This window comes from Herpailurus yagouaroundi, unplaced genomic scaffold, assembly GCF_014898765.1.
Source record: "Herpailurus yagouaroundi ecotype Mexico unplaced genomic scaffold, PumYag 202, whole genome shotgun sequence".
NCBI lineage: Eukaryota > Metazoa > Chordata > Mammalia > Carnivora > Felidae > Herpailurus > Herpailurus yagouaroundi.
Window position 1 is genome coordinate 6,184,437 of NW_024412433.1, and position 23,545 is coordinate 6,207,981.

Genomic DNA, 23,545 nt, shown 5'->3' on the forward strand with positions numbered 1-23,545 from the left:
CAAAACCCTACCACGCCCCTCTGGACTAAACCTGAACATGCACGTACACAAACACACAAATACAGAATTTATACCCGGGGGTGGAAAGATGTTGTAACATTTAAGCGATCTGTTATATTGATACATTTGAAAAGAAGGTTATAGAAGCGTCTCAAAGGTGTTGCAAATACATCTGATACCTTTCAGCCCCCTTTTCAGCCATAACTCTTTGAAAACTGGAACAGGAAGGGTTCTTGCCTCACACGTTAAGGATAGTTACTCTAAAACAATGGTCGTCGGTGTAAGTCAGCGATTCACTTGGGGCACTCAGTAAAACCAGGAAAAATGAAGATTGTGACAACGGGTGCTAATTTATTTATGGATCCAGCAAATACTTATCGTGAGCCTCCTAGGCTCCAGATGTTGTTGGTGTTGGAGACCGCGTTATGCTCCGCGTGGCCACGTTATTGCTGTGGTTGTCGCTGTGAATCTTGCCGTCATAACTGTGTCAGCCATCATGATGGTCGCCACCTGCCTGATGTGCCGAAGTGCGCTGCAATGTAGCACACGTAAACATAAATTCACGGGGACATGTCGACACAATCGAACCCAAAGGAGTTTTCCTACACACCCAAAATCCCAAGGGAGAAGATATGGTAGAAAAAGGACACCATTTACTACAGTAACACAAAATACCTCGAGATCATCTTGAAGACAACTGAACTCCATACTGAGAGCCTTAAGAGAACCTGGCACAAAGGAAGGAAGGTTGGAGATTCTTACACGCTGGGTGGTAAGGCATAGCATGGTGACCATGGCGTGTGCCTCCTAATTAGGTGTTAGCTGTGGACAGTTTCAAAAAATAATCCAAATAGAGGTGGTTTCTGTTTATGTATTTTAGAATTTGGGAAGGGGGATCCTAACTTTTTTTTTCCCCCCAGAAAAAGAAGCAGGCAAAAGAAGCAACTAAACATTGAAGAAGAAGACATGGTGGGAAAGACCAGGTCCATCGGATGTGAGGACGCGGCGGTGGCGAAAGCTCGCTCAGTCGTGCATTTGGTGGACGTTGATTGCGTCCTGCTGGGAGGCAGATGCGGTCATGAGTGTCACAGGCCCCAACGGTTCATAAAGAGAATCTGAGCCAGTGTGTCAGGCCACATCAGGCGGTGGTAAGTGCCATGAAGAAAAGGATGCAGGGTAAGAGAGTGACCAAGAGTGTAGGGCAGAGCTCTTCTGGATTGGGTGTCCGGGGACGTGACTTTAAGCAGAGGCCCCAGTGAAGGGTGGATGGAACCCAATGGCTGTCCGGGAGAGCTGAGTTTGGGTGGAGGGGACAGCGCATGGTACGGGTGAGGGAGTGCTTGGCGGGTCTGAGGAAGACCAAGGACATCAGAGCGGTGGGGACACCTGTAGGCACCGAGGTCAGGAAGTTACCAGCAAGCAACGCACATCAGCAGTGGGTCTCAGGGTCCCGGTGGGCTTTGTCCCAGTTACCCCAAGACCGTTCTGGTTTATTCCTGCTGGCCCTGTGTAATCAGTAGTGCCCCATTTCATTCTCAAGTTCTCTTTCTTCTTCTTACAGCTCACCACAGCTCCAGAAACAAACTCCATTCAGGCAAGGTCGCATGTCCACACGTGGAAGGTAACATATTGAAGCCTGTAGAAGAAATCATGGGAACCACATTTCACGATGCTGAGCTAAGCGAGGATTTCCCAATCAGAATAGAGAAAGTGATAACCTTAAAAGACTTCATTAAGAAAAGGGACTCATCAAATGACTCTACTAAGGAGCCTGGAATGTCTTGTGCCATAGAGCGAGGAAGTGTTCAGAGATGGGTCCCGAACATGAAGCACCCTGACTGGCACGTAGGACCTCCCGCTGGTCAAATTTGGAGAATGAGTTGATTCTCCAAAAGAATAATGACCAAAATGAACAACACACAGAATGTAAAATGAACACAGGAGTCCACCCTGTGGTAAAAAATAGAGACAGTGAAACACAAAGGAAAGAAGCGAAGTCTCGTTTTTTGATGGCAAAATGCGAGCTAACAAGTACAGAAGGCATCGTGGGGTTGGAAAATCACCACTTTGCGATGACCACAGTGGCAATATAATGGGTGAATGTTGGGTGAATGTTGTTGGGGAACCTGATATCAACATGGTATCATTTCTCCATAGATTAATAACATAGGAGGAAAAGGTTAGCTTTCTGGTGGAGAAATAGGGTGGAAATCATTTTATTTGGGTGACCAAAGTGACATTATGGCCTCCTGAAGTGAGGCGCTGGGGACACAGCATCAATTATGGAATCTCCTGGGAGGAATAAAAACTCTGATTTAAATATCAGAAATATCCATACCAGAACACATTCTACAAAATGACTAGTCTGGGAGCACCCGGGTGGCTCAGTTGGTTGAGCATCCAACTTCGGCACAGGTCGTGGTCTCACGGTTCGTGAGTTCAAGCCGCACATCAGGCTCTGCACTGTCAGCGCAAAGTCTGCTTCAGACCCTCAGTCCCCCCCTCTTTATCCCTCCCCTACTTGAACTTTCTCGAAAATAAATAAACACTAAAAAAAAAAAAAACTAAAATAGCTAGTCTGTATTGTTCAAAAATGTCAATATCATGAAAAACAAAGACAGAGTAAGAGCCTGTTTTGATTAAAGGAGTCTACGGATCTGTGACAACCGACTGCAACGTGTGGGCCTGGTCCAGGGAAAATGCTATCACAGACGCATTAGGACACCTGCCACATTTCTTATATGGATTCCATGTCATATAAAAGCAATATGAAAATGCTAAATTCATCCCATTTGATAATAATATTGTTTTGAAAGAAAACGTCCTTGTGCTGAAGGGATCCCTCCTCAAGTATTTAGAGATGAAGGGTTACAGTGTCTATAACTTACTCTCAAATGATCCGCAAAACATTGACAGATAAGTAGGTAGATACATACGTAAATAGGTAGATAGATAAAACAAATGTGGCAAATTGCTGATAACTGATGAATCTAGATGAAGAGATATATGAGTATTCATTAGATAATTCTTGCAACTTCTCGGTAGATTACAAGCTAAAATAAAAACTCAAAAATTTATAGAAAATAGAATAAAGGTTTAAAAGTCCAAAGAAAGAAGACTCGACAGAGAAATGGAGAAACGCTGTTAGATAAATATTATTTAAGTATTATTGGCCGATGAATATTTGAAGTGAGAGTCCACGTCATTGGTCACTGGGGACAGAATCAACAGTAGAATAAGTTGTGATTTGATGTGGAATACTATACAGCAATAAAAATGAACAAATAGTGCTAGGCCTAATAATACGGACGAAACTCAAACTCACAATCTTAGCAGTGTGTGAAAAAAAGGAAAGCAGACAAGTGAGTATATAGTCTGATTCCATTTACATAAAGTTCAAGGCAAAGAAAATCTTTAAGGAGTTAGAAATTAGGGAGCACATAGCCTCGCAATCACACCTCTGGGTACATGTCCAAAGGAAATGATATCAGTGTCTCGAAGAGATATCTGCACCCCCATGTTCAGTGCAGAATTATTCACAATAGCCAAGACATGGAAATAACCTAAGTGTCCATCACTGGATGAATAGATGAATTAAATGTGAGACATGAGTTTATGTGTGTGTATATATATGTATGTAATGTGTATATATATATATATGTATACATATATACATACATACATACACATATATACACACATATACATATATATACATACACATGTACACACATATACATGCATACATATATTGTATACATATATATATATATACATACACACATGTATGTATACATATATACATATTATATACACACACATATACACATTATATATACACATATACACATTATATACATACATACCCACATTTATACATATATTATATACATATATACATATATATACACATATATACGTATACATATATACACATTACATATACACACATATATACACACATGCACACTATACACACACACATATATACATAATATATATGGACGCACGCATATATACACAGTCTTTAAGTGGAAAATGATCAGCCTTTAAAAAGAAGGAAACTCCATGATTTGTGACAGCACAGATGAATCTGGAGGATATCATGCTAAGTGAAATAATCCAGGCACAGAAATACAAATACTACATGATCTCACTTGTATGTGTGTGATTCGTAAAAAGCCTACCTCACAGAAGCAGGGACTGGGATGGTGGCTGCTGGAGGCTGGAGGGGTGGGAAATGGGGAGATGTCGGCCAAGGGCACAAAGTTTCAGTTCTGCAGGATAAATACGTCCTGAAGACCTAATGTACCCCAGGGTGACTAGACTCAGTAATACTGTGTTACATAACTGAACTATGCGGAGAGAGTAGATTGTAAGCGTTCTCACGCACGCACAGCGTGAGGTCACAGGTACGTGAATTAACTTGCTTGGGGTAATCACTTTCCAATGTATATGTATTTTAAAAAACCATGCTGCACAGCAAATCGATACGTATAATTTTTATTTGTTAATTATACCTCAAACAGCTGGCCATGTTTTGATTCTTGTTCTGGGGTGCCAGAAACGTCGGTGGGTTTATACTGCCAACATCTATCGGGCTGCACACTTATTACCGATCTGTGCTTTCTTCTATAGGCTAGACTTCATTAAAAAGTTTTTTTTTTTCCCAAGAAAAGCAAACGTAACAGTCCCCTTCTGCAGAAAACAAAAACAGAAAAGCAAACGCTTGGGAAAAGAAAAAAAAAAAAAACCTTCCGTTTCAAACTCAAGAGAGGTAGAAGGAGCTCGCTAGCTTACTTCACTCTCACTCATTTCCCGAAGTGCCGACTGGATAATCCCTGTTATTAGCTCTGGAATCGTGAAAAGGTGAGTCACGCTGACGAGTGCAGCACGGCTTTGAGAGGAGCCTTGAGTAATTCCCACAGGAGTAGGAACCTGCAATTAATCACGGACTATGAAAGCAGGACAAGTGTTTGAATCAGCAGCCGGCGAAATGAAACAAAACCTCTTAAAACATGTTTTTCTTCCAGCAGAAAACGTATACTTCATAGCGTGTTCCAGACAAAACAAGTGTGTCACCTGGGCCACCGAACAGTGCCACGGAGCCTGCGCGTGGGCACGCCAAGCCCGTCCTTCCGTATAGACGGTACCAGGCTGCCACACAGAGGAACCTCCTCGTCTCAGTCTCGGAGATTTGTAACTGTGATACGATGCATTCCTTCTTTTTTATTTATTTAAAAAAAAAAAAAGCTCTATTAGCATCTTACGGTTTGCTTTCTACCCTTTGCATTGGGAGCTAATGACGACAGAAGGTATTAATGTGTCACCAAAGCATGGTGCTATTAACCCAAGAAGAAGGCAGTGTGGAGTTCAAGAACATGCCCTCCAAAAATAAGCCCGCTAGCCCGGTCTTGCCACTGTGTTCCGCAGTTGAAAGACGTGAAGCCCGAGCAGTGCTGTCCAGGAAAGTCACCCCAAATCTGGCTGAGCGGGTCCCCAAGTTTGAGGTCCATTCCATGTCCGGAACCTCGATGGTCAATAAACCCAGAGCTACCAAGCCTTATCCTACCCAGCATCAGCAGAGGCTCGAGCATGCTCAGGGATGCCAACCTACGAACTCGCAAGGACCACAGAATAAACTTCTTAAAGTTGGAAACACTTAGGGTCAGCCTACCAACGAGTCTATGCGAGAAAGCGAAAGGTAAACAGAAAGTGGCCTTGCGAGCATGGAACCAAAGCAAAAGGAACTTGCTGGATATTCTGAATGACTGACGACAAACGCCGTTGCAGCCAAGAGAACAGACCTCAGACACGTGTGCTGGGGGCAAGCTCTCCCGTAAGAGGGCAGAATCCAGAAGTGATGGGTTTGGACCCCGGTGCTGCCTCTTTCTGTTCACGTGACCTGGAGGAAAACCGCTTCGTTTACGCGAACCCCGGGTCCTGATCCAGAGGATGCGCGTGTTAGTACCTACTTCTAGGACGATGGGGAAGATGAAGGAGACGATGTACGTGACAGCACCATATGCATGGAAAATGCTATCCTTTCCACCTGCGCTGCCCCCTGCCACATCTCAGACCCTGGGGCTAAGTCCCCCACAGGTCTCGATCCCTCCTTGGCAGTGCTGGGTGTGCACCTGTCCCAAAGGGCAGTGTGCTTTGAATCCGTGCTGTTCCCATGAGCAGGGATATCAGGCTCTTCCCCAGGACATGCACAGGCCATGAAGTTCTTTCTGACCTTCCTCCAACACCTTCTATCCATTCCGGTTAATACAGCAGGCTTCCCACATGGTTCCTGGATCTACTCTTGTTTCTTTGTTAAGTTGGTTTTGCTGATTCCCCTTCCCTTTGCCTGGATTCTGGTGGCCTTTCTACAGCCCACCAGTTCCTTCTTCCTAGGGTCCCACTGGACTTCCTTGCCTTAACCCAAGTCAGTGTCCAGGCTTCTACCCGGTGTTGGAACTCCCTGGAAACAGACATAATTCTTCCTGCGGTGTGGCTTGAAGTGCCCTGGAGGTCAACATTAGCTCCACTCAAGCCCAAGTTTGCCATATAGCAGATAACCGTAGCCTTACTTCCGAATGTCATCGATCGCAGCATGGGGCAATAGGTGTTTATGTAGCTCCCGAGCCCGTGGGTTGACCGGGGGTCAGCTAGTGTAGACTCAGCATGGCTGGAGGTGGCTCTGCTCTACATGGCCACCATCTTCCCTCCAGGCGCAGCAGGGCCCCTTGGATAAATGGCAGAAACACAGATCCAATGGAAGCGCATGGGAACATTCCGTGCCTACAACACCCCATTGGCCCAAGCAAATCACATGGTTGGGCCCACCACCAAGGCATGGGGAAGTGACCCTGCCCTCAGTGGGTGGACACGGAGAAAGTACATGGCAAAGGGAACAGATACTGGGAACGACAGCACCCTCCAGCTTATTCGTATCTTTCTCAGAGGCTGATTCAGATGTCCTCGTGTCTTCCATGCCCAGCCTTAGACTTAATCACTTAGTCTAACATAAAGCCCATTGGATTAAATTTAATCATTTAATCCCAAATGTCCCTGCCACCCCTGACAAAGATTCTTTGCTTGACCAAACTCCAGTCAGGTTCCTGAACCTATCTGTGCACCACCTTGTAAAATCTGGCTTTCGCAAGAGTCCTGCTTCAGGAGATTGACCAGGACCCCCTGCCCTGGCTATCTGATGGCCCTCAATATCTGACCAGGATCCAGCCCCCAGGTGATACGTGGTCACGTCTGGCCTGTCTTCAGCAAGACTCAGCAGGTAGGTGTAGCCAGAACCTCCTTTATTCCTGATGTTTCCTCTTAGTAATTTTCCATCCACTGATCCCCACCCTGCCCCTTGGCTAGAAATCCCTACTTGCCCATGCGGTATTTGGAGACGACCCCCTCTTACTTCCACTGCCAAACCCCATCATGGCGATCTCTGTGCTTATCACAGTGGTCCCAAATGGAGACTGCCTTTCCATGTGTAACAGGTGTCACTGGATGTATTTTTGTCTTTATCACTGCCATTTCTCCTTTATTGGTCCCCATTGCAACTGCTCGCTTCTACTTATGGTCCCACCTCTTCTCCAAGGAGACTTCCATGGCCCCCAAAATAAGCGGGGTCCCCTTATTTCCTCCTCTCATGGTGCTCTGAAGCTTCCCTCCCTGGCACTTATTTCTGAGTATGAAGAGAAGTTATTCCTGGAATCATAAATACCGAGAGCCTGCAAGGACCCGAGGATTCTCTGGTCCAAGTTTCTTGCTTTAATGACATATAATCTGAGGCTCTGAGTGGAACCCATGCTTTCCTGGCTGGTTAGCAGGGGTCCGGATGAGGTCTCTGCAGACAAAGGTCACACTTGCCCCGCACTGACCAGTCATTCAACAAGAAACATGAGCGACCAATAAGCACGTGAAGAATTGCAAAGGAAAATGAAATGTAAACGGAAGAAATCAAAAGTAAAGTATATATACGTAAATATATGAATATGTATGTGTACCTAGAGACTTAGATGTATATATTTAAATTTTGTTGGCCACAGTTGTTCCAGGCACTGAAACAAAAAGCACATTTGGAGCTTCACAGAAAATATTAAGCAACACTGATAATAGTATGAATCAGTACAACTAGAATAGTCCTACGACATGTTACTCTGATTAGATTTTTTTGACTTTTTTTTTTGTTTTTTTTTTTGGAATAGCATGCTAGTTTCAGTGCATCGGCTACTACTTCTCAATGGTTAGTTTGGAAACTTAGCAGAACACGGCTTACAGAGAATCCATTGATAGGAAACAGGGCCAACAATCCATCGTTGCTAAGAAACAGCGTCCTTAAAGGGGCAGCAACTTACCCGTGTGTCTCTGGAAGCTGAGCCCAGATGTTCCAACAGCGATCCCTAGGAGGGAACCAACTCTGCGGTGAAGAAAAACGTTAGCTGTGGTGAACGGGGGCTTGGATCTTAGTAGCAGCAGGAAGTAAAGGTTCTGTAGCAAAAGGTGCGGAAGAAGGGTGAGATAATAAAAACTGACTTTGGAAACCTGTTGAATAAAACCCGCATAAACTCAGAGACTACTGAAAGGTGAAACCACCTGCCATCTTCAAGCCACGCCCAGTAGAAGCTTGAAGCCACGCCCAGTAGAAACCGAGCGTTTTCCCAGGTTAACTGCAGACTTGCCTAAGCTGTCTGTAAACAGCAAGGCCTGTTGGCTTCCAGGGACAGGACGGGTTGGGCTGATAATTAATGGTGTTTTGCAGGGAGTATCGTGGCTACTGTCGTGTTCAATGAACCCTAGCAGGAGATGATGAACCCTTTCCAAGGGAAGGACCGTCCTTCCCCACAGGGAAATCAGAGCTGTGACCAACCGCAGTGAAGAGGCAGAAAGGTGACATTTCAGTGGTTCAGTTCACGAAGACCGCCTGGAATTTACAAGGCTTTCATTTATACCAACTGATAAAGATTCAGACCTCAAAGCCTGAGGTTTGGACAGATGTGTAAGCAGAAGTCAAGGCTTAGTGGAAAGAGATGAGACACCTTAGCAAACAGAAATCAGACATCCTTGCAGGACTGATGAGCCAGAGCAGGATGGACCCCACAGAAGAGGATTCTGGAGCCCAGAAGAGAGGGACACAGGTCAGCATAACTGTGCCCTTAACCATGCTGGCCCAGCAACCACCACACCTTTGGCACAGTCGAGCTGCGAAAGCATACGTGCTCAGCCGTATTCTTGACGCGTCCTAATCTACGCACATGCATGATGAGTTCTAGTATGTTGTTACATCTGCACGGTTTCCATTATTCTTTTTTTTTTTTTAATTTTTTTTTTCAACGTTTACTTATTTTTGGGACAGAGAGAGACAGAGCATGAACGGGGGAGGGGCAGAGAGAGAGGGAGACACAGAATCGGAAACAGGCTCCAGGCTCCGAGCCATCAGCCCAGAGCCCGACGCGGGGCTCGAACTCACGGACCGCGAGATCGTGACCTGGCTGAAGACGCTTAACCGACTGCGCCACCCAGGCGCCCCGGTTTCCATTATTCTTAAAGCAGTCTTATCTTCATAAAGATATGTAGAGGTTTTGTTTTTGTTTTTCAATCCTTAGGTGTTGTTATCTGTAGATAGCTGGATTGAGTGGACCTACTTCTGAGTTATCATCACCATTTCCTGGCCCCAAGTGTGCAAAACCAGGAAATAGCTTCTAGGTGATGCTTAAGTTTGCTGTTCTAAAGGAAGATGGAAGGAAGAGAGGGAGGAAGAAGAAAGAAAGAATAGTGAACTGCTTATTAATAACAGACTGTTTTTAATTTAATTTAATAAATTATATAAATTTATTAATTTATGTTTATTTATTTTTTTGAGAGAGAGACAGAGCAAACCAGGGAGGGAGGGAGGGAGGGAGAGAGAGAGAGAGAGAGAGAGAATCCCAAGCAGGCTCCATGCCACCAGCACAGAGCCCGATCTGAGGCTCGAACTTACGAACCATGAGATCATGACCTGAGCTGAAACCAAGAGTCAGATGCTTAACTGACTGAGCCACTCAGGTGCCCCCAGACTGCTTTTAATTTTAAGATGTGGTGTGTGTGTGTGTGTGTGTGTGTGTGTGTGTGTGTGAATGTCATTCCTATAATTGTCACTACAGTACAGCATCACTGGGTCCGTTCCCCTCATCGATCTAGAGAACAAACTAGAGAACACGTTTGTGGCAGAGCAGTGAGGAGCTGGCTTAGAGCGCCACGACAGAACTCTGAATTAGTTTCCTCTTGTCTCTATCTATGGAATTCAGTGGCTGCAGTAAATTTCCTTCAGCAAAAATGCCTTCCAAGTGTTTCTGAAATGCTTTTAACTGTCCCTGGCATTGAAATAGATACACATCCTTAACGATCAGCATCAAAATGCTAACTTTACAGATTTAGAAAGCTAAGTTCTCGGAGACCATTGTGATAGAAATCATTTATGTGTATGTGGTCCATAGTCTTTGAGCCCAAAGTGTTCTGGACACGTCACTGAGCATAGCTTTGGGTCCAAGAACCGCCTCCCGCCACGTCCCGGACTCCTGTCCTCCTACCCTGTCCTGAGCTCCTCCCCCAGGCCTCTCCCCACCTTTTCCCATGCAACAGCCTCCCTGGTCTGGACTAATTTTGAGACGTGGTTACGTTTGGGGGCCCCTGGGTGGCTCAGTCGGTTAAGCATCTGACTTTGGCTCACGTCATGATCTCACGGTTCGTGGGTTCGAGCCCCGTGCCAGGCTCTGTGCTGACAGCTCGGAGCCTGGAGCCTGCCTCGGATTCTGTATCACTCTCTCTCTCTCTCCCCCTCCCCTGCTCATGCTCTGCCTCTCTCTGTCTCTCAAAAATAAATAAATGTTTAAAAAAATTTTTTTAAAAAGACATGATTACATTTGAGGTCTCCCTACCTGTCCCTTTGCCTTCAATCTATCCTCCCTGCTGCTCCCAGGTACCTTCTTAAAAATTCATGTGCTTCCGTTTTTATCCCTTGCTTAGAGCCCGCCCCACCACCCACAAGCAGGAGCTCTGTGCCTGTCTGCCCTCTCACTGGGATGGTCTTTCCAGATTCCTCGCTGGCTGAGCCTGCACACTCCACACCCCTCGGGCAACCTGAAATGCGTGGGGCTCCTCCAATGCAAATGTTCTTCTAGGTCTCTGTGCCTTTGCATGCACTGGTCCTCCTCCCCAGGCTCCCTTCCCTTCCTGCCTCCCTGCAAGCCCCACCGCATTCTCATTAAGGACAGCCTTTGCTGGCCTGGTGAGGTTCCCATCTCTGTGCTCCTCATTTTAGCGTCTGTTTCAACTTCTTGCGATTTTGTTTGTTTAGGTGTCTGTTCCCTTCCCAGAATGTGAACCCCTCGATGTCCTCGCCAGCACAATCCCTGGCACACAGCAGATGCCTGACAAACGCTTACAGAATCAACGCGTGTGCAAATGTCTCACGATAACCATGGTTTCATGGCGAAAACAATGGCGGGACACAAGAATAGGTGCGTCCCAAAGAGTTTAGATGATGCCAAAGCCAGTCTAATGGAAAATTAAGCCAGCAAGCACGCCTGTGCTTGGCTGAATAGGGTTCCCCCCGCCCCCGCCATCAAATTCACATCCGCTCCAAACCTCAGAAGGTGACCTTATTTGGAAATCAGGTTGTTTGCAGATGTAACCCATTCAGATGGAGTATGGTGGGCGTGTAATCTGATATGACGGGTATCTTTATAAGAAGAGGAGAACCCAGACACACAGGGAGGACCGTGTGTGACAAGAGAGGCAGAGGTGGGAGGGATACGTCTACAAGCCAAGGGATGCCAAGCCTTGCCAGCGACACCAGAAGCTGGGAGAGAGTACAATCTCCATTGTGAAGGCCACCTAGTGTGGGGCGCTTTGCTTTGGCAGCCCTGGGGGTCGACACTCCACTCGAGCCTGAGATCCGGCAATGTCTAAGAGGAGGTGATGGGACGCCAATGAGTCTTTGCACCTCTTCGCCCTGGGCAACAAGGGGTTTCACAAAACAGATGATCTGCGTGAAATGTATGGTGTTAGCTCCCGCTTCCTTCTTCCTTTCCACAAAAGCCTCTAGGGCAACAATCGTGCTTGAGAACGCACGTAACAGAAGCCACCACGTCAGGGGTTGAGCAAGTGGCAAATAAACACAATGGCAAAGATTGGGGGTCAAGGCCGGAGTGACTTCTTTTCTTTTCCTCTTGTGATTGATCTCTCAGACAATCCGGTCCTTTAAACAGTCTTGAGATTCTAAGTGATCTGCAGGACCGTTTTAGCTCCAAACACATGCTCAGAAAAGGGATGAGAGGTGGGGGAAGGGCACCAGGTCAGGGGCAGGACTGGGGAGGGGGTGGGGATGACCCCTAGAACTGCACAGGAGAGGAGACACCCAGGACTGCTCCCTGGCCCATCTCTCAGCTCTCTGTTGGTGTCTACCCGCTGATGTTTGTCTGTTTGGGAACAAATGCCACACTGTTATGTTGTTGTTTTTTAAAACATTTATTTATTTTTGAGAGACAGAGCATGAGCAGGGGAGGGGCAGAGAGGAGGGAGACACAGAATCGGAGGCAGGCTGCAGGCTCCAAGCTGTCAGCACAGAGCCCGACGTGGGGCTGAAACCCACTGACCATGAGATCATGACTTGAACCAAAGTCAGACCCCCAACCGACTGAGCCACCCAGGCGCCCCCCACACTGGGTTTTTACAAATTGCTTTTGGCTTTGCGTGTGCATGAATACATGATAGGGCAAGATCTGCCCCTTATATTCTGTTTCTAAAGGTGACAACATTAAGCCAAGGAAGAAAATGACCCTGTAGGATTTCTGTTTGAGTCCAAAAATCTCTGGTGGTGCTTTGGCTATTTGTGTACTTTTATTCCCTCAAGCACATGCTTTCAGTAACGTTTTATACAGGGGAAAACCCACCTTCAATTTTGACTTTAAACCTGTTAGGTTGTAGTTATTTGGTTTTTATTCCTGATAAATGTATTTAAAGTGATGAATGTCTCTTTGGATATTGTTTAAGATATGTCTCAAAATTCTTGACATGAACTTGAATTAACAGATTCGTTCGGAGAGAAACGATGTCTCTACAACATTAAATTATCCTCTATGAGAGGATGGAGTTCCTTTTCATTTACCTAGATGTCTTTTATTAAAGTTTGATCCTCAGAAATATTCTACAGTGTTCTTGGCTAATTCCTAAATACTCATCAATGTTTCGATGCTTTTGTGAATGGTTTCTTCTTTCTTTTTCTTTTTTTTGAATTTTTTTAATGTTTATTTATTTTTGAGAGAGAGACAGAGACAGAGCACGAGTAGGGGAGGGGCAGAGAGAGAGAAAGACACAGAATCCGAAGCAGGCTCCAGGCTCCGAGCTGTCAGCACAGAGCCCAACGTGGAGCTCGAACGCACGAACGGGGAGATCGTGACCTGAGCTGAAGTCGGTCGCTTAACCCACTGAGCCACCCAGGAACACTTACAAAGATAAGGGATTTTAAAGCTGGCCTTTTGCTGTTAATTCCTAATTGTGTCGCCTGGTGGTTGGAGAACACAGTATGTAAATATTTGTTTCTTGGAATTTCCTGTGTGTTCAAACGCATTCATGTTTTTGCAAAGGCGTTAGAAGTGGTTGGAAAGGACATGTGTTCTTTGTTTATGTGGCACTGTAATGTGTAATAATGTTGGTAATGATATATGTGATATTTGGTTATTATTATTACCATATACGTAACTATTACCATATATGTAGCAATTCAAGCTCATTCATGGTATTGGGAAAGTCTTTGGTATTTCTATTTATCATTATCATTTAAAAATTTTGCCTGCTGAACATATCGCTTTAGGGGAAGGGGTGTTGGCCTCTCCAGTCTACTGCGTTGCCTGTTTCTAGGCCATTCCTTCCACTGTCACACCTCTGATTGAGACTCTTTAACGCACGTGTTTCTGAGAGATAGGTCTCTTTATTCCATCGTGCCCTTTACAAATACACAAATATAAAACACGCGTCTTTGCTCGTTAGCATATACTTTTTGCTTTAAATTTTATTTTATCAGATAACTGACATTCCTACCTTTTGCTTTCTCCGGGCTTTACTTAAGCGGTTCGTCTCCTTCCACCCTTGGATTTTTCAAGCTGTGTGTGTGTCCTTTCCTTCCAAGGCTCTCTTGCTGACAACAGTCTGTTGCAAATGCCAAGGGCTGGGCCCACAGGCGTGTGGGCCCGATTACTTTACGGAGGGCCGGGGACTAACTCCAGAAGACCCGAGCACACAGGCCTTGGGTCTCATGCCTACGGCCACCAGCGTCTCCGTGCGCCCTCTGCTCAGGGGCCGGCAGCAGACGGTCCCTTGGGTTGAAATCCATCAGCCCTGGTGGCCTGGAGGCAGGGATGGAGGCGGGACCCCCCCCCCAGAGAGGCTGGGAGCTCTCCCTATACCCCTTCTTATCAGCCCCCACCCCCATCCCCACCCAGCAGGCTTCCCCCCCCCTCCATCCCCATGGTGCCCTACTGTATATGCATGAGCAGAAGATGGCCTCTGGGGAGTAGCCCCCAGCTCGTTTATTTCTTCCCTGCAGATGGAGACACTGTATTTTGAAAGCTCCCTGCTGCCAGACTCGAAATTTTACACCCCAACTATTTACAAAGGAACCCAAAGAAGAAAATTCAGAACCTGCGTCCTTTGCGTGGGAAACGACCCCCGGCAGCTGCGACAGAGCCGTAGCTAGAAGGTTGTAAGCCGCCACCCACCTTCAGTGTTCTCTGACCTAGACCTTGTGAACCCTGCTCCCTGGAGTTCCCCGCCGTCCTTCCCTTCTGAGAAGCACCCCAGGGGGACTTTCCTCCCCTGCAAACCTGTGCTCCTGCCACCTTGTGGTCATGTCTTTTTCCCGGCTCAGCCCTCAAAGCCCTCCCCACCCCCGACCCTGGCCCCCCAACACCCGCGTACTGGGGAACCAGTGGTCAAAGGCAGGACCTGCCAGTTTCTTCAGGTAAGTGTCAGGTAGTGAGTGTGAGGCCAGAACTTAAGACACTGGGGTCTGGCTGTGCCTCTGACCACCTTCCACCCCAGGCGGACACTTAGCCTTGGTCCCCAGAACGAGTTCAAGGCAACATCCGTCCCCCAGCGGCCCCCTCTGGCTTCCCTTGGTGGCGTCAGAAACATGGTTTACTTCTTTGCTTATTCTCCTGCTTTTGCCAAGAAATAATTTTTTTTTCTATTATCAAAGTAACGCTCAAGTTTTTTGTTGGTTTTCTTTTTCTTTTTGAGTTTGGAAACTCAAAGGAAAAAGCGTAGGAAAGAAAAAAATTAAGAACATTTTCATTAGCAAAGACAAGCCCAGCTAATAGTTGGGTGAGTTTCCTTCAAGTCTTTTTTTTCTATCTTAACAGTTTCTATCTTTCTATCTTACCAGATCTGCGTATCTCACGGTCCTTAAGACCCTGCGGTACCTTCAAAAGTGTGCAAAATGGCATTCAAGTCCATTTCCTCCTGTTTACAGAGAGATTGCCTGCTCATCCCAGAAAAGCTGCTTCTTGGTTTATGGGTTGTGCTCAGCTAACAACAACAACAAAAAGTATCCAAAGATTCAGGCCCATCGTCATGAGTGTGGAAGATGCGGAAAACCTCCACTCAAGTTTTTGGCACTGAAGATGCCCATTATGTTGTTCTGATCGTCTCTGCTGCATGTGGAGAGAGAAGAAAAAGCCTTTTGTTCAGCTCTTCTCAGCCCACGACCACACAGAGCCTAGCTATTATTCGCAAGTGCCACACAGAAAGGCAAAGGTTCCACCAGTCAGGAAGAACGAGGGTCCCGCCAGCAACTGGCAAAATCATAAAACGCATCCGCGTGTGCAGGGAAAGCCACGCCCGCTACGAAGATATCAGCCGCCTGGAATTTTGTGGGAGCCTGGGGTGCCCGCACCTTCCTTGCGATGGGGCCGGAGGCGGTGTACGGGTTCATGAGACCCGACTGCGCACAAATCTCACCAGCTCCGCATTCCGTGATTTCACGTTGGTGGCTTGAAACTGGCTATCGTGGTAGTATTTATTTCATTTGCCAAAAACTTGGCTCGTGCCACAAATCAGGGGTTTCGCCCCAGCCCGAACTCCAAAAAGCTGATCATTGATAAGCACAGCACTCTGAGATTCTGAAACAACACAACAAATCACGTGCGAAGGACCAGTAGTCCCATGTCCTGCATGTACGGACCATAACTCTTGAGGGGCACTGTGCCACGAAGGCCCCCCCCCCACTTCCTGCTCTGTGGTTTTCTGAGTTCGGGGTGGAGAGAGAGATGGGGTGGGGTGGAGCAGGCTGACTTCCTCAACCAGGGGCTCCTTGCAGCAAAATGTTGCCAAATTACCGTCTTAGTGGAGGAAAGCATTTCTTTCTTCTTTGCTGTATCTCTCCCATGTTTTCATCGACTCACGTGTTTCTGGCACCTATCAGGGACCAATCCCCGTTCTCCAGACCTGGGATGCAGCGGTCGGCCAGACGGACAAGGTCCCTGCCTTCATACAGCGTATGTCCTGCAGAGAGGAACCGTCGACAAACACACATATAAGTAAACAGGAGAGCAAAAGACAGCATAAGCGCTCTGCTAAAAATAAAACCAAGTGAGATAACAGAGAGAGCGCGAGAAGGCAGGTTGGCTCAGGAGGGCAACCATGGATGAGGAAAGATGGCAAGAGGTTCAGTGTAAGAACCAATGACACCGGGGACGCCTGGGTGGCTCAGTCGGTTAAGCATCGGACTCTCGATTTCGGCTCCGGTCATGATCTCACGGTTCGTGAGTTCGAGCCCCACGTTGGGCTCTACGCTGATGGTGCGGAGCCTGCTTGGGATTCTCTGTCTCCCCCCTCTCTCTGCCCCTCCCCTGCTCACTCCTTCTATCTCTCTCTCTCAAAACACATAACTAAATATAAAAAGATAAATCACTCAAATGCACATTTGTTGTAAAAAATAGAGGAAAGTACCAGAATCTAAAAATTACTCCTAGAAGCAATCAACATCATAAAGTACTCTTTCAATCTTTCATGACATTTAGACGCTATGTGTTTTCTCAGCTTTATCGAGATATAAGTGATATGTAACATTGTGTGAGTTTAGGGTGTACATGGTATAGTATTTTTTTCAAATATTTGATTCAAGGACAAATGTATGCGAGCACATAGAAAATAGTCTGAAATAATACACATTTACTAATCTCTGGAGAAAGGGGTTGAAGTTCGCATGTTACGATAATGTAACGATACACTACTGGGTTGATTTTGTTTTTTAAATAATTTCAGAAAAGCAAGCAAGATAGAAGCAAACTTGAACGAATAAATTAGAAAGTAAACGTAATATTTGGAGCGTATCCACAAGGTCATTCCCCAAGGTCTATCTATTCCAAATGCCTCATCTGCTTGGCTTATTTTTTGACCTATTGGACAAAATCTGTTCTTTTTTTTTTTTTAATTTATTTATTTTGAGAGACAGAGAACAGGGGAGGGGCAGAGAGAGGGGGGAGAGAAAGAGAAAATCCCAAGCAGGCTCCGCCCTGTCAGCCCAGGGCCCAATGTGGGGCTCGACCCCATGAACTGTGAGATCGTGACCTGAGCTGAAGTCGGACGCTTAACCGACTGAGCCACCCAGGCGCCCCGGACCGAATCTCTCCTTGTTCTCCTTCAAACCCCCCAGTGTAGCTCTTTCCCCAAGGCTCTTACCACCTTCTGCTTTAGCTACCCTCACACTTGTGTCTCCTTCGCTAGACTGCCAGTTTCTGGACAGTAAGCCTGTGTCGCCCTTGACTTATTCATGGCATAATACCCCTCATACCCAAGCACAGTGCCTGCACACAGAGGATATGACTTCATTATTTATTGAATTGGATTTTGAAGCAGTCCTGCACGGAATCCACTAATCATTATTGATTTTCTCCTCTCCATAAATATTCTTTTCATTCCAGGACTATAATCAATACCACTTTCCAGGGCAAATTTGTGCGTCTCTGACTGATGAGCTCAGCCAGTTGGAACTCTGTGTTAACAAAACCATGCTGGTTACACTCGCCCTCTGGTCGCTGGCCACAAACTACACACCCCTGTTTCCAGCCAGCTGTTGCCAAAATGCCAGCTGTGTGTAACAGGAAAATATCAGATGGGAAAGCTGGAGACACTGGTCCCCGACTGTCACCATTGCTCTGGGTAAAGAGATATATTTACCAGCCATGCTCTATCGGGATCATTTCTGCTCTCGCCTGCTTTTCTCATTGGACTGCAAACCTCATTCATCCTTGTGTCTGCCTCAGTGCCCAGTGTTACTTAGTGTATGTGTTCAATAAGTGATCATTGAATTGAATTTTACCAAGAAAGAGTGCTCATGGTGCATTATTGCAAAGCATAGAGGCCAAGTGGAAAAGCAGCCAAGGAACTTATGTTTTCACGTGCTCTCTGTGTTACAGGGGCTGTTAGTAAGTTTTTGAATCTTTACTCTCTTTAGCCTGGTGACGGCCTGGTAAACGATTCCATCACTTAGTCGTAAGAAGGGAAGATGAGGCAAAAAAGGGATAAGTTCAAGGACACCTATGTAATAAAGGGTTGAGGTGATATTTAAGCTAATTTAGAATCTAAGCCTGTAAAAGTTATTGTCATGATCTAAAAACAGTTAGATTTAGGGGCGCCTGGGTGGCGCAGTCGGTTAAGCGTCCTACTTCAGCCAGGTCACGATCTCGCGGTCCGTGAGTTCGAGCCCCGCGTCGGGCTCTGGGCTGATGGCTCGGAGCCTGGAGCCTGTTTCCGATTCTGTGTCTCCCTCTCTCTCTGCCCCTCCCCCATTCATGCTCTGTCTCTCTCTGTCCCAAAAATAAATAAACGTTGAAAAAAAAATTAAAAAAAAAAAAAAGTTAGATTTCTAAATCCAGCTAATCTTAGCTTAGAGCAACATATCCGTACTGTCAGTGGCCCAAAATACCATAGTGGAGTCAATGCATCATGTGCAAGGTCTTAAAAACCATCAACTGCCTATGAGGTCATTGGATTTGAATCGTGCTGTAATTCACTTTGGGTTTAACTATCGCCTGAAATTACAAGACTATAAAATTGAGAGGGTTTATATCAGTAAGATAGAAAAGGCAGGCCCAAGGAGGGACAGGGCTATCTTTAAGACCATCTTAATTAAGTGGTATTGAAATATGGATTGCTTCCTTCACAAAATTTAGCAAAACCAAATATGGAAGGATGACTTATGTTTGACTTTATGTTGGTTTCAATATAGGAATGTGACATGATCCATGTAGAGGGAAGATCTTGAAAATTAACTTGACCTCCAGACCCAGATACCCAACAACCCACTTTGTATTCCTTCCAATTCCCTCCAGTTGCCACAGACATCTTAAATCAAAAAAACATATGTACCATCTTTCCTGAGAAATCTGGCATAGTAGTCAGAATAAAGGGTTCCCAAAAGGTGGCCACATCTTAATGCAAACCTGTGAACTTTAGCCCACATGGCGACAGGAACTTTGCAGATGTCATTCTGTTGAGGGTCATGAGATGGGAGATTATCCTGGATTATTGGGGTGGGTCAGACATAGTCACGAGGTCCTTATAAGGGCGGGGAGGGCGGGGCGGGCAGGAGGGTCAGAGCCAGAGAAGAAGATGAGACAACAGAAGCAGAAGCTAGAGGGAAGTAGAGTCACATGCCAGGGGTGTGGTGGTCCCTAGAGACTGGAAGTAACTAAGAAATGGATTCTCTTCTCACACCTGTCAGAATGACTAACATGAACAACTCAGGCAACAGCAGGTGTTGGCGAGGACGCGGAGAAAGAGGATCTTTTTTGCATTGTTGGTGGGAATGCAAACTGGTGCAGCTGCTCTGGAAAACAGTATGGAGTTTCCTCAATAAATTAAAAATAGAACTACCCTAGGACCCAGCCATTGCACTACTAGGCATTTATCGAAGGGATGCAGGTGTGCTGTTTCGAAGGGACACATGCACCCCCATGTTTATAGCAGCATGATCAACAATAGCCAAAGTATAGAAAGAGCCCAAATGTCCACCGATGGATGAATGGATAAAGAAGGTGTGGTGTATATATACAATGGAGTATTACTCGGCAATCGAAAAGAATGAAATCTTGCCATTTGCAACTACGTGGATGGAACTGGAGGGTATTATGCTGAGTGAAATTAGTCAGAGAAAGACAAATATATGGCTTCATTCACATGAGGACTTTAAGAGACAAAACAGATGAACACAAGGGAAGGGAAGCAAAAATAATATAAAAACAAGGAGGGAGACAAAACAGAAGAGACTCATAAATATGGAGAACAAACTGAGGGGGGGGTGGGAGGGGGGATGAGCTAAATGCTTAAGGGGCATTAAGGAATCTGCTCCTGAAATCATTGTTGCACTACGTGCTAACTCCCTTGGATGTAAACTTTTTAAAAATTAATTAATTAATAATAAAAAGAGAAAGAAATGCATTCTCTAGAGCTTCCGGAAGGCATTGCAGCCCTAGCGTCCTATTTTAGACTTCTGACCTTCAGGACTCCAAGAGAATAAATTTGTGTTGCTTTCAGCCACTCCGTTTGTGGTGCTTCGTTTCAGCGGCCACAGGAAACCAACACATCTGTCATCTCCGCAGATGAGTCACAAGACCTGTAGGTAATAGATGAGTCATTCAAAACGGGTAACTGAGGACAGTTTAGCAAAGGAGCCAATTTCAAGATGCGGGCACAGTTGAAGAAAACCGAGGAAGGAAGGTGATGCGTCTGTGCGTGGGTGACATCGGGCAGCCGTTACTCCGTGGGACCAAAGGGGAGCCCAGAGAGGGCGGCGGGGAGGGCTTGCAGGTTGGGACAGGGGGAGCCAGTGAATAAATGTCCTCACCGCTCCCTCCTCCAGCCCCCTGATCTCTGTTGAGGCTGCCCGAGGGCCCAGCCCAGCCACAAGCCATGGGGCCCAACTGATCCATCCTTAAAGATGGGTCCTACTGGGCACAGAATAGAAAGTGTAATCAATCAGCTTTCTCCTACATCCTGGATCTCGGGGGATAGTGGAGCCATCCCCTGGCAACCTGGAGTCACCTCGGCCTCTCCCTCACGCTCCCCCATCTCCGCCTAGATTCAGCTCTCTGGGGCAGTGGAAACTCTCTGGACTTCTCCTGTCTCCCAGTCACCTCTCCATTATATCCTCCGCTCAGCTAACCCCCGGCACGAATGGACAATTATCATTCTCCTCCTGCATTTCTGTATATCGTCCCTGCATTATCCCTTTAACTTTCATAAAGGTTTTTTTTTTTAAGTGATAAAATAATAAAAGTAGCATCTTACGGTAAACCCAGTCATTTGCTTATTTTGCATCAATTTCTGTTTTCTCTACTGCACTAGTTAATACTTATGAAGCCTCTCATAAATATACGAACGTACGTGCACGGATTCCTAGGAACATACCCATAAGCGGCCGATCTAGTTACTTTATTGTCACCGCTGCATGGAATCTCGCTGTGATTTGCGAGGGGTGGACTGTACCAAGATGTCCTTGGACGAGAGCGGTTTGACTTCTCAAAGCATTGAAAAAAGAAAAACAGAAAAAAAGCCAAGCATCTCCTTAATCTCTTGCAACCAGAAGCAAAAGGAAGAAGAAAACCATTAAACAGCGGGGGAACAAGTCGTCTGGTCACCGCACATCTTCACTTTGCGCACAACTCCACTGCACTTCTAAGATTTTACTTTGCCGCCAAAGAGGCACTATAATTCTTCACTTGAGAAAACTCACATTTATCCCCACTGTTTGGGAGCTTTATGGGGTGATGAATCTGAGATAGGGAAGCACAAGATAGCAGCAAATTAACTAGTTATGTCGCCAGAATGCAGAGAACTTTGAACAACACGGCAAAGGCAAGCAAGATAATTCTATGAGGAAACTAAACTGAATTTATCGGCCTCTGGCCTCACTTCGCCCAAGAGCACCGCAGTTTAAATGATGTATGCTTCTTTCCTGATTGTAAAACAGTATAGTGCATGGTAGGGATTTGAGAAAATATATAAGAGTATTAAAGTAAAAAATGCTCTCCAGAAATCCAGTATTATATAATCCTTTCCAATTTTTTTTTTCTTTTGATAAACATCTCTGGTGGGGGGAGAGGGCTCCTTCTGTCTGTTATAATTTTGTTTCATTCAGGTCTTTCCACCCGGCGTGGTGATGAGTGCGTTCTCCTGTTAACGACAACAAAACGTACATAATTTTAAGTCAATGGGGATATGAGAAATGGCTTCTTATAAATAAAGTTGGGACAACTTAGTAACTAGTTGGAAAAGAAAGAAGATTGAATCAGTTCTTGAGCGCGTTTGAATTCAATTACTCCCAAATAAATTCCAGATCATAAAAATTTTAAGTATTAAATTTGTAAAACGCAAAAACACTAAGATACTGCTTTAGGGAATATATGTGATTTTGAAGTGGGGAAGCATTTTCTAAGCAGAAGACCAAAACCTTCGTTTTTTTAAAAAATGTTTATTTATTTATTTTGAGAGAGAAAGTGAGCAGGGGAGGAGCAGAGAGAGAGGGAGACAAAATCCCAGGCAGGCTCAGCGCTGTCAGCACAGAGCCTGACACGGGGCTCGATCTCAAGAACCATGAGATAGATCATGACCTGAGCCGAAATCGAGAGTCGCATACTTAACCGACTGAGCTACCCAGGCACCCCAAAACCAATACCTTTCAACAAGGAATGAAATGTAACTATAGAAACATTACCTTCTTTGTGAGAAGAAATCATGAACCAAGTTGGAAAAACATGACAAAAGGGGATAAATGTTTGCAACCAATCTGGCAGATAATGGGTTATATATGCAAAGATCATTTAGAATAAAAATCAGTTACATGACTTAATGGGTCAGTGACGAAAGGATAACTACAAATTCAATATTTTCACATTGGCACCTGTAGTACCTTATTTTTAGGATTAACATATATCTTTTAAAAGCTTGTAAAATACTCTCAAAACACATAAATATACTTAAAATTTTTAAGGGGTGCCCAGTGGCTCAGTTGGTTAAGCGTCTGACTCTTGACTTCAGCTCAGGTCATGATCTCACAGTCTGTGGGATCGATCTCCATGTCGGGCTCTGCACTGACATTATGAAACCTGCTAGGGACTCTCTCTCTCTCTCTCTCTCTCTCTCTGTCTCTGTCTCTCTCTTCCCCACCCCTGCCTCCGCCCCATCCCTCCCCCGCTCAGGCACTATCTTTCCCTTTCTCTCAAAATAAATTGGAAAAAAATTTTTAATTAAAAATTGGGGTGCCTGGGTGGCTTGGTCGGTTAAGTGTCCGACTTCGGCTCAGGTCATGATCTCACGGTCCGTGAGTTCGAGCCCCGCGTCGGGCTCTGTGCTGACAGCTCAGAGCCTGGAGCCTGTTTCAGATCCTGTGTCTCCCTCTCTCTCTGCCCCTCCCCTGTTCATGCTCTGTCTCTCTCTGTCTCAAAAATAAATAAACGTTAAAAAAAAATTAAAAAAAAATAAATCATAAAAGCTTGTAAAATAGCACTAT

General features: G+C 45.6%; 1 long non-coding RNA gene across 1 annotated transcript; it reads right to left on the reverse strand.

Moving 5' to 3' along the window:
* Window positions 1-334: 334 nt before the first annotated feature.
* Window positions 335-8,432, reverse strand: LOC121014393 (uncharacterized). Its single transcript, XR_005783193.1, has 3 exons — window positions 8,355-8,432; window positions 676-1,636; window positions 335-532 (listed from the first exon to the last, which is right to left on the reverse strand). It is a non-coding gene; the product is annotated as an uncharacterized LOC121014393 (long non-coding RNA).
* Window positions 8,433-23,545: the final 15,113 nt, after the last annotated feature.